We start from the raw sequence: 14,428 nt of genomic DNA, 5'->3' as shown, positions 1-14,428 counted from the left end.
GGTAATAGCTCACCTTACCTGATCACTCTTGTTACAGTGTGTATGGTAAGACCCACTGTTTCATGTTCTGTGTGTATATAAATCTCCCCACTGTATTTTCCACTGCATGCATCCGATAAAGTGAGCTGTTATTCACAGAAGCTTACGCTCTAATAAACTTGTTAGTCTCTAAGGTGCCACAAGTACTCCTTTTCTTTTTGCGGATACAGACTAACACGGCTGCTACTCTGAAACCTAATTTAATTGGTGATTCTTCAAGACAGGTAGAAAACAAAAGTATTTTTCAGCCAGTGTTAAAATAATAAGGAAGAGTAATGTGTTTGTCACAAACAAAGGTTATGAAACTGTAAATGCTGTCATATCATTTAATTAGGTATTAGCGATTTAATACATACCTTTTAAAAAGCTTAAACATCTTTGCTGAAAGTTACTATGTTTTACCATTAGATGTCAGTAGTACCATTGAAACTAAAATAAATTTTACCTCTTGTTAAAAATTATTCTCTTATACACACACTCCCATCAATTCTGTTTTCCATGAGTGGCTGAGGCTGCATGCACATTATCGTAGAATCCTAGAATATCAGGGTTGGAAGGGACCTCAGGAGGTCATCTAGTCCAACATCCCTGCTTAAAGCAGGACCAATCCCCAACTAAATCATCCCAGCCAGGGCTTTGTCAAGCCTGACCTTAAAAACCTCTGAGGAAGACTATTCCACCACCTCCCTAGGTAACGCATTCCAGTGCTTCACCACCGTCTTTGTGAAAAAGTTTTTCCTAACATCCAACCTAAACCTCTCCCACTGCAACTTGAGACCATTACTCCTCGTTCTGTCTTCTGCTACCACTGAGAACAGTCTGCATCCATCCTCTTTGGAATCTACTGCCTAGCCATTCAGTCCCTAGTCTGTAGCAGTGCATGGGATTCTTCCGTTCAAAGTGCAGGACTTTGCACTTGTCCTTGTTGAACCTCATCAGATTTCTTTTGACCCAATCCTCTAATTTGTCTAGGTCCCTCTGTATCCTCTCCCTACCCTCCAGCATATCTACTGCTCCTCCCAGTTTAGTGTCATCTGCAAACTTGCTGAGGGTGCAATCCTCTAGATCATTAATGAAGATACTGAACAAAACCGGCCCCAAGACCAACCCTTGGAGCACTCTGCTTGATACCGGCTGCCAACTAGACATGGAGCCATTGATCGCTACCCATCGAGCCCGACGATCTAGCCAGCTTTCTATCCACCTTATAGTCCATTCATCCAGCCCATACTTTCTTTAACTTTCTGGCAAGAATACTGTGGGAGACCCTGTCAAAAGCTTTGCTAAAGTCGAGGAATAACACGTCCACTGCTTTCCCCTCATTCACAGAGCCAGTCACGTAGTCATAGAAGGCAAATAATTTAGCAATTGTAATTTGCAGCCTATTTCAGGATAAAATCCTTCATAGCATTGTTCCTGATTGTCATATATTTTGAGTTGCGTGACAGTTTTGCTAGAATCTCCCCAGACTTAGCTAACATTGGTTTATAAACTAGACTTTCACTAAATAGGTAAGCGATTACTTAAAGAACCACTGTCAGATTTATTAGTGTTCCCCTTAGGTATGAGGTAGTATCTTCTGAGTACCTTTTCTAATACAAAATCCTAACATTGAAATCTCAATCAAAATTGCTGCATTCCAAACCTGACCAATCAAATATGACCTGCAGAGGGACTGTGGGAGACTTAAGCCTATTACAGGGTGCATCTGGCACCCTAAGTACAATTCTGGCCTTTACATTCCTGCTGCATAAGGACCATGGCAGTCTAGCATGAAAAACAGTATTAGACGCCACATGAGCAGCGCAGATTTGGTGGGCAGAATTCTGGGAGAGAGAACGTGCTGCACCTTGGAAAAGTGACTATTTTTGGGTACATTTCCTGAGTTCTCAGAGAGTCTTTGTCTCTTTTTGAGAGCGTCTGCCAATGAAAAACCTTGCTTCATTCTCCTCACCCACACAGTACTGTCAGAGACTTAAAGCCACAGTCTTGTCTTGGGTTTTCTTTTTAGTTATGCAGGTGATTGGACTAGAAGACCCCTCAAGGTCCCTTCCAGTCCTACAGTTCTGTGATTCTGTACTTTCTTATTGATTCAGTACCAGGCACTGATGGCAAAAAGCACCTGCAACTGCTGCCCCACATACCTGGTACATATTGACATTCCAAGTAGAACATTGCCTCTTAAAAAAACACCTCTACATTCCACTGCATCAAAGCAGTTTAATAATTAACTATGCTGATGAAGATAGCCCCACCTTGTCAAAACTCTCTCCTCTTGTTCCTCCTTTCTGTGGTACTGTGTGCAGTAGTCGGCATGTTAGGCCCAGATCTTAAAGTGGGATCTTAAAAATTCAACACTAATGGAAAAATCGGTATTGCATATTATATATTCTAAATGAGGGTTTCCCAAAGTGTTTCATAGTGTGAAGTACCATTTCATGCAAATATTGCCTCATGGACCACTTGCTTCTACCATCAATGGCACATGCTACCTTCCCTCCCATTTGGAAACATAATATTCTTATGGCAACCAGATAATTGCTTAACATGGAAAAGTCATACTGGAAAGTGTTTATTGTAGTTTAGCTGTCTTTTAATTAAATTTAGAAGTTGAAAATAAGGAGGAGCCAACCAGCCAATTCTCCAGGACCCACCAACCACAGTTTGAGCTACTGCATGTTTGAATGCATGCTGCTTAACTGACTGCTCAATAGTTGAGAAAAACACTGATGTATGTACAGTATTGGATATTTGAGTTCAAAACCAGGACAGCAGAATCTTGAGTAGTTTTTTAAAGATTGTCTATGCTGTAAAAACCCCTTTGTTTGTTAAGCTTTAACAACAATCAACAGACAGTATTCCATTTTAGTCTTTTGATAGATTACCATCGTTTTATCACCTAGGGATTGGGAACTGTACCTTTAAGTGGTTTAGCTTCAGAGATAGGAAGACATAGGAAGGGGTCTGCAGAATTCCATGTTCGGTTATGCAGATACTCTTTATTCAAGGACAAGTTCCAACTGTATCTCTTTCAAGTATGTTGGGCCAAGAGTGATTCCTGGACACCATGAGTCAATAGAAATTAAAGAAAATAACCTGATATCTGCTGGGAGAGCAATACAGCAGTGCACAGACAATCCAGAAAGTTTTTGGAAAGTGTAGGGGACAATTTCCTGGTGCAAATGCTGGAGGAATCAACTGGGGCAAAGCTCTTTTTGACTTGCTGCTCACAAACAGGGAAGAATTAGTAGGGGAAGCAAAAGTGGATGGGAACCTGGGAGGCAGTGACCATGAGTTGGTTGAGTTCAGGATCCTGACAAAAGGAAGAAAGGAGAGCAGCAGAATACTGACCCTGGACTTCAGAAAAGCAGACTTTGACTCCCTCAAGGAACTGATGGGCAGGATCCCCTGGGAGAATAACATGAAGGGGAAAAGAGTCCAGGAGAGCTGGTTATATTTTAAAGAATCCTTATTGAGGTTGCAGGAACAAACCATCCGGATGTGTAGAAAGAATAGTAAATATGGCAGGTGACCAGCTTGGCTTAACAGTGAAATCCTTGCTGATCTTAAACACAAAAAGGAAGCTTACAAGAAGTGGAAGATTGGACAAATGACCGGGGAGGAGTTTAAAAATATTGCTCAGGCATGCAGGAGTGAAATCAGGAAGGCCAAATCACAATTGGAGTTGCAGCTAGCAAGGGATGTTAAGAGTAACAAGAAGGGTTTCTACAGATATGTTAGCAACAAGAAGAAGGTCAGGGAAAGTGTGGGCCCTTTACTGAATGGGGAAGGCAATCTAGTGACAGAGGATGTGGAAAAAGCTAATGTGCTCAATGCTTTTTTGCCTCTGTCTTCACGAACAAGGTCAGCTCCCAGACTAATGCACTGGGCAGCACACTATGGGAAGGAGGTGACCAGCCCTCTGTGGAGAAATAAGTGGTTCAGGACTATTTAGAAAAGCTGGATGAGCACAAGTCCATGGGGCCGGAAGCACTGCATCCGAGGGTGCTAAAGGAGTTGGCGGATGTGATTGCAGAGCCATTGGCCATTATCTTTGAAAACTCATGGCGATTGGGGGAGGTCCCAGATGACTGAAAAAAGGCTAATGTAGTGCCCATCTTTAAAAAAAAGAAGGAGGATTCTGGGAACTACAGGCCAGTCAGCCTCACCTCAGTCCCTGGAAAAATCATGGAACAGGTCCTCAAGGAATCAATTTTGAAGCACTTCATGGAGAGGAAAGTGATCAGGAACAGTCAGCATGGATTCACCAAGGGCAAGTCATGCCTGACTAACCTAATTGCCTTCTATGATGAGATCACTGCTTTCCCCTCATCCACAGTTGACGTGTTATTCCTTGACTTTAGTAAAGCTTTGTTACAGTCTCCCACAGTATTCTTGCCAGCAAGTTAAAGAAGTATGGGCTGGATGAATGGACTATAAAGTGGATAGAAAGCTGGCTAGATCATCGGGCTCAACAGGCAGTGATCAATGGCTCCATGTCTAGTTGGCAGCCGGTATCAAGTGGAGTGCCCTAAGGGTCCGTCCTGAGGCCGGTTTTGTTCAATATCTTCATTAATGATTTGGAGGATGGCGTGGATTGCACCCTCTGCAAGTTTGCAGATGACACTAAACTGGGAGGAGTGGTAGATACACTGGAGGGGAGGGATAGGATACAGAGGGACCTAGACAAATTAGAGGATTGGGCCAAAAGAAATCTGATGTGGTTCAACAAGGACAAGTGCAGAGTCCTGCACTTAGAACGGAAGAATCCCATGCACTGCTACAGACTAGGGACCGAATGGCTAGGCAGCAGTTCTGCAGAATAGGACCTAGGGGTTACAGTGGACGAGAAGCTGGATATGAGTCAACAGTGTGCCCTTGTTACCAAGAAGGCTAACAGCATTTTGGGCTGTATAAGTAGGAGCATTGCCAGCAGATCAAGGGACGTGATCATTCCCCTCTGTTCGGCATTGGTAAGGCCTCATCTGGAGTACTGTGTCCAGTTTTGGGTCCCACACTACAAGAAGGATGTGGAAAAATGAGAGTCCAGCAGAGGGCAACAAAAATGATTAGGGGGCTGGAGCACATGATTTATGAGGAGAGGCTGAGGGAACTGGGATTATTTAGTCTGCAGAAGAGAAGAATAAGGGGGGATTTGATAGCTGCTGTCAACTACCTGAAAGGGGGCTCCAAAGAGGATGGATCTATGCTGTTCTCAGTGATAGCAGATGACAGAACAAGGAGTAATGTTCTCAAGTTGCAGTGGGGGAGATTTAGGTTGGATATTAGGAAAAACTTTTTCACAAGGAGGGTGGTGAAGCACTGGAATGCGTTACCTAGGAAGGTGGTGGAATCTCCGTCCTCAGAGGTTTTTAAGGACAGGCTTGACAAAGCCCTGGCTGGGATGATTTAGTTGGAGATTGGTCCTGCTTTGAGCAGGGGGTTGGACTAGATGACCTACTGAAGTCCCTTCCTGATATTCTATGATTCTGTTATTCTAATGGAGCATCTAAAACCTCCATAAGAGATGAAATTTGCTGAAATGTGGAAAATAATTGAAAGAAATTTAAACAGAACTTCACTCTGTATCTGCAAGCAATGTGTGCAATTGATAAGGAAGACATTCAGAAGGTAGTCTTTTTTTTCTGACAATAGCAGGTTCCAATGCACTTGATGTGTTCAACAGTTTTCAATTAACTCAGGCACAGAAAGCTTACAATGAAACTGTATTACAAAAATGTGAACTGTTTTGCACTCCACATAACAATGAAACATATGAGGAAAATTTTTCACCTGAGAATACAAAAGGAAAGTGAAACTATTAAAAAAAGTTTGACTGCTCTAAGGCAGTAGTTTTCAAACTGCAGGTTGTGACTTGGCACTGGATCATGGCAGCTCTGGTCAGCACCAACTACCGGGCCATTAAGTCCCATCATTGGTGCTGCCTGGCTAAGGAAGGCTAGCCCCTACCTGTTCTGACACCACGCTGCACCCCAGAAGCGGCCAGCAGCAGGTCCAGCCTGGGGTGGGGGGGGGGCCACAGGGCTCCGCGCACTGCCCCCTCCCCAAGCACTGGCTCTGTGCTCCTATTGATCAGGAACTGGCCAATGGGAGCTGGGGTGGGGGGGGCAGTGCCTGCGGGTGAGAGCCACACAGAGCCGCTTGCGCTCCTCCGCCTAGGAGCCGGACCTGCTGCTGGCCATTTCCAGGGCGCAATGCGGTCCACGGTGCCAGGACAGACAGGAAGCCTGACTTAGCACTCCTGCTGCGCCACTGACCAGGAGCCACCCAAGGTAAGCCCACGCCCCAATCCCCTGCCCCAGCCCTGAGGCCCCCCCCAAACCCAGAGCCCCTTCCTGCACCCCAAACACCTCATTCCTGACCCTACCCCAGAGCCTGCACCACCAGCCCAGAGCCCTGACTCTCTCCTGCACCCCAACCCCCTGCCCCAGTCCTGAGCCCCACAAACCTGGATCCCCCTCTTGCACCCTAAACCACTCATCCCCGGCCCCACCCCACAGCTCTCACCCCCAAACCCTTTTCCCCAGCCCTGAGCCCCTCCTACATCTCAAACCCCTCATCCCCAACTCCGTTGGGTCACAGGCATCAACAATTCTCTTCAACTGGGTCGCCAGAAAAAAAGTTTTAAAACCACTGCTCTAAGAGTTTATCTACATAGCACAAGATGTGCAAAGGCAAGCCTATCCTAGCTAGCTTGAATCTAACTAGTACAGGTAGCATTAGCAGTGACAACAGACCAGTGCGAGCTTCAGAGCAGGCCAGCAAGCCAAGTATATACTAAGGCTCTGTGCCAGGCTTGTGCTCTCCACCCTGAAGCTTGCACTGCACTGTCTTCATTGCTACTGTTATTCACAGCAGCTAGATTCAGCCCATCTTGGGTGGGCTAGTCTTTGCACAGCTTTTGCTGTGTAGACATATCCTAAGTCTGAAGAGCCAATATTGCAATTCTGTCCCCAATAAGAGACCAGATTGAGATTGGAATCTGGAACGAAAATCTCAGAGAGAGAGACTACTGGGAGAAGCAGAATTAACCCTTGACAAGGCCATTAGAATTTGCCAAGCAACATAAGTCACCCAGTCCAGAATGAACCTTATGGAGGATGTACAGTGCTCTGACAATGTAGACATGATAGAGAATCCAAAACACCACAAAAAAAGAGACCTGAGGCAAAAAGTCACATAGAACTGAAAGTCAGAATCATGCAAAAACAATAGCACATGGAGCAACACATGTTGTAACAAACAGCACAAGCCGGGACAATGCTCAGCATATGGGAAAAGATGCAAGAATTGCAGTTGGCTTCATCACTTTGCAAGAGTTTGCAAGCACCAGATGGCTGATACCAAGTACTTTTCTCTGCTGATGTGTCAGCAGGGTTTTGGCAGGTGCCCTTAGAAAAAACAGAGTACACATTTGTCCTCATTCAGCACTTCTTCTGGGAGCCACTATTTCCGCATACTGCCATTTGGGTTGTGTTCAGCACGCAAGGTAGATACAAGATGGAAGATACAAGATGTTTACAGTAGAAGAGTATGACCAAAGGGCTCCAGGCATTTCTAGGAAGAGCCAGAGCTGCTGGGCTAATGCTAAAACAAACAAAAATGTAAACTCCATATTATGGAAATAGCATACCTGAAAGATACATTAACACAGCAACATGTATAGGTAGATCACAGTAATGTTGAGTGAGGCCATTACCAACACATCTGTCCCAAAAGAACAGGAAAGGGTACAAAGATTCCTTGGAATGGAGTACTATGTAGGGAAATTTTTGCCTCATATAACTACTCAAACCAGCAACCTGGAAGTGCTACTGTGCAAAGATGTCCAATGGACATGGAATGAAATTTTAATAGTGAGTTTGAGAAACTGAAGGAGTTAATTAAAGATGACTCAGTCAGGAGATATTATGACAGTAAGCACAAGACTAAGTTGTCCATCGGTGCCTCCAGAAAGGGTAGTGGCACAGTCCTCTTATAACAGTGTAGTCAACTGGAGATGAGTGGCTTATGCATCATACATGCTAACAAAAACGGAGTGTCAGTATACTCATAAAGAAAGAGGCTTTGCCTTTAGTACTTTGTTGTAAAAAGTTTCGGGTCCTTTTTTTTAGTTGAAATTAACCATAAATGATTTATTACTATTGCCAAAATGGAGCTGGCAAACACCCTCTCCTACCCCCAAGAATACAGATATTATATTTTCAATTACAAATGTATGATTTGCAAATTGACTAGAAAGGGTAAAGATAAAAGGGGGAAACACTGGGGTGACATCATTGTAGGGGTTTACTATAGACTACCAAATCAGAAAGAAGAGGTGGATGAGCCATTTTTAGAACAAACAACAAAAATATCCAAAATACAAGATCTTGTAGTAATGCAGGAATTTAAATACCCAGACATCTGTTGGAAAAGTAATACAGTAAAGCACAAAATTCCAGTAAGTCCTTGAAATTCAGGACAACTTTTGTTTCAGAAAGTGGAGGAATAACAAGGAGGACAGCCATTTTAGATTTGATCGTGAGTGACCAACAGGAAGGAATTGGTTGTGAATCTGAAGGTGTAAGGCAGTTTGGATGAAAGTGACCATGAAATCATAGATGTTATAATTCTAAGGACAGGAAGGAGTGAGAGCAGCAGAATAAGGATAACTGATTTCAGAAAAGCAGATTTTAATGAACTTAGAGAACTGGATTGTAAGCTCCCATGGGAATTAAAATCTAAGGAATAAAGGAGTTCAGGAGAGCTGGCAGTTTCTCAAGGAGACAGTTGTTACATGCACAACTGTAAACTATCCCAATGCGAAGGAAAGATCAGAAGAATAGTAAGATGCCAATATGCTCCATCAAGAGCTTTTTAATGACCTGAAAAATGAAAAGGAATCCTCAAAAAAAAAAAAAAAGGTCCTTAACAATTTGTCCATATTTCCTATCTTTTAAAAAGAGAAACAGAGGACACAGAGAAGTATAGACCTATCAGCCTAACTTTGATACTTGGAAAGTGTGATGTTATTGAATTGAACTGGGACCATATAGAACATTGTTGCAACAAAGGTACTGTAGTGGCACCAATCTTGTATAAAGGGGATCAAATAAGGTGTCTCAGACAAGGTTATGGTTCGCTGGTTATGATTATTCTATGTGTATCATTTTTGTAGTTAAAGTTATGAAAATATTGGCTCTATACTGTCTGTAGTTCAAACTTGTGCTATGCTTCTGGGTGACACCCCAGACAAGTTGGTGTCAGCTCTGCCTAGCCTGCTTGACGGCCCATTAAGGACCATCAGCTATACAATTTCAGAGTAGCAGCCGTGTTAGTCTGTATCTGCAAAAAGAAAAGGAGTACTTGTGGCACCTTAGAGACTAACAAATTTATTTGAGCATAAGCTTTCGTGAGCTACAATTGACCCATTGAGAGAAGGGAGACGTGCCTTGGGACTCAACAAGGCATGCAGGGACATGCCTATGGACAGAACTCTGAGGTTTTTCCATGCCATGTGATGAACAGCTTGTCTTTGGAACAAAGAAAGACCACCTGGCAACAGAATATAAAAAGCTGCTGCAGCTCCTCCATCTTGTCTTCAATCCTGCTTCATACCTCTGGAGGGACTTTGCTACACTGAAGCTTTGAACCAAGGACTGAAAGACCCATCCCAGCTGCGGATATACTCCAGAGACTTGATTTGAACCTGCAGTTTATTCTACCACTGCTGCAAGCCTGATCCAAGAACTTTGCCATTACTGTATGTAATTGATTCCATTTAACCAATTCTAGCTCTCATCTGTATCTTTTTCCTTTTATGAATAAACCTTTAGATTTTAGATTCTAAAGGATTGGCAACAGCGTGATTTGTAGGTAAGATCTAACTTGTTTATTGACCTGGGTCTGGGGCTTGGTCCTTTGGGATCGAGAGAACATTTTTTCTTTTACTGGGGTACTGGTTTTCATAACCATTTGTCCCCATAACGAGTGGCACTGGTGGTGATACTGGGAAACTGGAGTGTCTAAGGGAATTGCTTGTATGACTTTTATGGTTAACCAGTGGGGTAAAACTAAAGTCTTCTCTGTTTGGCTGGTTTGGTTTGCCTTGGTGTGCATAGAAGCCCCAGCCTTGGGCTGTAACTGCCCTGCTCTAAGCAATTTGTCCTGAATTGGCACTCTCAGTTGGGTCCCGCCAGAACCAGCATCGTTACAGAAAGCTACTGAATAAATGATTAAACCATCAGTTTGTAAGCACCGAAAGGATAATAGGGTTATAAATAATAGCCAGCATGGATCTGGGGATGATAGTGGATCATAAATTGAATATGAGCCAATGTGATGCAATTGGGAAAAAGGCTAATATTATTCTGGGGTGTATTAACAGAAATGTCACATGTAAGACATGGGAGATAACTGTCCTGCTCTACTCAGCACTGGTGAGGCCTCAGCTGGAGTGCTGTGTCCAATTCTAGATGTCACACTTTAGGAAATATATGGATAACTTGGAGAGAGTCCAGAGGAGAGCAATAAAAATTATAAAATTATTAGAAAAACTGACCTATGAAGAAAGGTTTAAAAAAAAACCTGGCATCTTTAGTCTTGAGAAAAGAAGACTGAGGGTGGGACAGCATGCTAACAGCATGTTAAGTGCTGTTATAAAGAGTCTAGGTTTACTTGGTTCTGCCTCAGTGCAAGGAGCTAGATTTGAAGGCCTCGAGTTCCCTTTCAGCCCTACATTTCTGTGAAACCTGGGAGAGATTTGGGGGTTGCAGACATACCCTCTAGAGCATTTGACAAAAATACAGTGGAGCAAAATCCAGAGCTAGACATTGTTCATCTCAGTTTGATTTAAAAGAAAGAAAAAAAGAAAAAAGAAACACTGTTCAGTCTCAGACAAAATGTGGACTGTGATTGCCAGAGCAACAGCTCTACCGTGTGGCCAGGACAGCATGTTCCCAGCCCCTGTCACCAATTCATGGAGGAGCACTCAGTCCTAGATGGGATTTTGTTTAAAGATACCAGGATGGTGGTCCCTAAGGTGTTAGAAAAAAAATATTTTTAAAAGGATACATGAAGGTCATTTAGGGACTGAAAAATCTAAGAGAAGGCCTAGAGACATTTTATAGTAGCCTCAAATGAACAGCAGCATTGAGGAAACTGTCAAGGCTTGTTCCATATACCAGAAATACAGGCCACACCAAGCAAATGAACCCCCATGTTAATGGCATAGGAAAAAATGCCCCATGGGAGCAAAGTAGTTATAGATATACGTTTATATTGGTTGGAAAAAATAATGTATTTGTTTTAAACTTACTCTAATTTCATTGAGATTGTTTTACTATTATGATTATTATTTATTATCTGTATTATTGTAGCACCTAGTACTAGAAGATACTACAGCTAAACAGGTGATTGTTCACGTCAAATCTGTTTTTGCTAGGCATAGTATTTTTGACATAATAACGTCAGACAGTGGACCACAGCTTACTGGGCATAGGTTTAAGCAGTTTACAGTACAGTTTGGGTTAGACATGTAATCAGTAGTCCCCATTATCCCCAATCCAACAGGTTGGTGGAAAGTGGTGTTAAAATCATAAAATAGCAACTGAAAAAGGCTGCAGAGTCAGACTCTGATCGGTACTTAGCACTGTTAAGTTGCAGGATGGCAGCAATAAAATATGGTTTGTTAGCTGTAGAAATATTGTTTATCAGAAACTGAGAACTTGACTCCCTGTAATGGTAGAAGCTGATGTCAGAGGAAGTGGGGACTTGCAGAAGTATGAAGAGACAGATAAAGCTAAACATAAAAACGCAACCTGGTTTGGGGGTCTGGGAACTGCCACCACTTCCTGAAAATGATGTCGTGTTCATCTGTGATGGAGATCAGTGACAGTGGTGTCACGTGAGGTTGCCCCACAGTCTTAATGTTTGTCACACGAGACAGACACATGCTGAGGAGTAGGCAACACCTTTTCCAATTTCCAGAAGGGAGGGAGATATGAAGCAGTGAGTTGAGATAATACAACAGGTTGAGACAGCCAAACCCTAGGACATAACACTATCAGAACAAATTACCATCTCCTGTCAACAGTAGTACTGATATTTCAAGGGAGATTTCCACACGTCCAAGGAACAGTGCAAGGCACCTCAGATTAATTGAACATTGTTAATAAGTTTTGTTAGCAGGTGGGCTATACATTTTGGAATTGTGTGTTGTATCACATTAAGTGTTGTTATAATTAAGTTTGTCTGGGAAAGGAAGATGTGATTTGAGGACTGTATCTTTTAGTGGCATAGCTTCACAGACAGGAAGTTCTAGCTGCAGAAGCCATGTTCTTTTATGCAGAGGCAGTGGAACTGGTCAGTGAATTGAGTATTTCTTTCAAGCCCTTTGGGCCCAAAGTGATTCCTGAACGCTACAGGCCACTGACTTCAATGGGGCAAGGATTTCTCCCCTGGTTTCTATTACTGGTTTTGATACTGCCTTCCTCAGTGACCCTGAATAAGTCATTCTCTGTGTGTTTCTTTGTGTTTAAAAAATGGTGTCATTTCCAAACTTCTTGGGATTGTTGAGGCTTGGTTCATTAAAATGTATAAATTATTTTTAGATCCTTTGGTGGAACATTATATGTCAGTGCAAAGTATAATTTATTATTAAATGTGATTTTTATGTCTTTACAGGGGGCTTACTATAGCTAAGAAGATTGCTCTTGATCATTTGTGAAAAGAAGATTCAATTTGTTTAGGAAATCGTCCCAAAAAGGGAGCAATAAACTGAAGATTTTTATTTTTGCAAATTTTTAACAGGCTTTATGCTTTATTTCATATCAAATTTACTTAAAGAAAGAGTGGCTGCATGATTATATGTGTAAATAGTGTTTAGTATTAATCCTTTTCACACTTGGATTACTATACAAAGAGTTTCAGAGTAGCAGCTGTGTTAGTCTGTATTCGCAAAAAGAAAAGGAGTACTTGTGGCACCTTAGAGACTAACCAATTTATCTGAGCATAAGCTTTTGTGAACTACAGCTCACTTCATGGAAATGGAAAGTACAGTGAAGAGATTATATATATATATACACACAGACCATGAAAAAATATACATTGTATATACAAAGAGTTAATGAATTCACTATATGCATTGCAGTAATATAGGAATATTGGCTTAAGAAGGTTCTATAGTACCCTTTTTGTTAAGAAATCCAAATCAAGTATCCATTGCAGATATATTACATTTTATCCTTGAAGTCCATTCTGCATTTGCTCTGTTACTTAATAAAATCCTGGAGTGTGTACATGCATATGAGGAAAATAAAGCAAGTTCACTCAACTCTAAAAAGATGTATTGCCAACTTCAGTTGAAATGAATGGCATTTTTAAAAAAGAAATGTAACTGAGTGTGCTTGTTTATGGTTTCAGAGTAACAGCCGTGTTAGTCTGTATTCGCAAAAAGAAAAGGAGTACTTGTGGCACCTTAGAGACTAACCAATTTATTTGAGCATAAGCTTTCGTGAGCTACAGCTCACTTCCTCAGATGCATATCGTGGAAACTGCAGCAGGCTTTATATATACACAGAGAATATGAAACAATACCTACTCCCACCCCACTGTCCTGCTGGTAATAGCTTATCTAAAGTGATCATCAGGTGGGCCATTTCCAGCACAAATCCAGGTTTTCTCACCCTCCACCCCCCCACACAAATTCACTCTCCTGCTGGTGATAGCCCATCCAAAGTGACAACTCTTTACACAATGTGCATGAATAGCAGCAGGAGAGTGAGTTTGTGTGTGTATGGGGGTGGGGGGGATGTGAGAAAACCTGGATTTGTGCAGGAAATAGCCCAACTTGATTGTCATGCACATTGTGTAAAGAGTTGTCACTTTGGATGGGCTATCACCAGCAGGAGAGTGAATTTGTGTGGGGGGGTGGAGGGTGAGAAAACCTGGATTTGTGCTGGAAATGGCCCACCTGATGATCACTTTAGATAAGCTATTACCAGCAGGACAGTGGGGTGGGAGTAGGTATTGTTTCATATTCTCTGTGTATATATAAAGCCTGCTGCAGTTTCCACGATATGCATCTGAGGAAGTGAGCTGTAGCTCACGAAAGCTTATGCTCAAATAAATTGGTTAGTCTCTAAGGTGCCACAAGTACTCCTTTTCTTCTTGTTTATGGTGTTGCAAAACTAACAAATTATCAGTAAAGTTAGCCTCAGATGTTTCTCTACCCAACTGCGCTTGGCTTTTTCCCCTTTAATGAGGGTTGAAAATAATTTTGGAAAGTTACTAAAAAATTGCAATCCATCCATTTTTCCTAGAAGGTCAGTTATATGATACAGTGACATTTCTGCTTAATTAGTGTTTGTGAATACAGTGCAAGCTT

The 14,428-nt window shown here is 42.2% G+C and overlaps 1 protein-coding gene across 2 annotated transcripts in view; it reads left to right on the top strand.

Moving 5' to 3' along the window:
- The window catches only part of RSPH3 (radial spoke head 3), a 33,528-nt gene extending 20,538 nt beyond the window's left edge, over positions 1 to 12,990 (top strand). The window contains exon 9 of one of the 2 annotated variants that reach the window (XM_073337816.1): positions 12,727 to 12,990. The gene's annotated coding sequence lies outside the window, so the exon portion shown is untranslated. The other variant, XM_073337817.1, reaches the window with a different exon arrangement.
- The last annotated feature ends 1,438 nt before the right edge of the window (positions 12,991 to 14,428 follow it).

The sequence above is a fragment of the Lepidochelys kempii genome, chromosome 3 (assembly GCF_965140265.1).
Source record: "Lepidochelys kempii isolate rLepKem1 chromosome 3, rLepKem1.hap2, whole genome shotgun sequence".
NCBI lineage: Eukaryota > Metazoa > Chordata > Testudines > Cheloniidae > Lepidochelys > Lepidochelys kempii.
The sequence above is the reverse complement of the archived record's forward strand: the minus strand, read 5'-3'. Positions and strand labels throughout refer to the sequence as shown.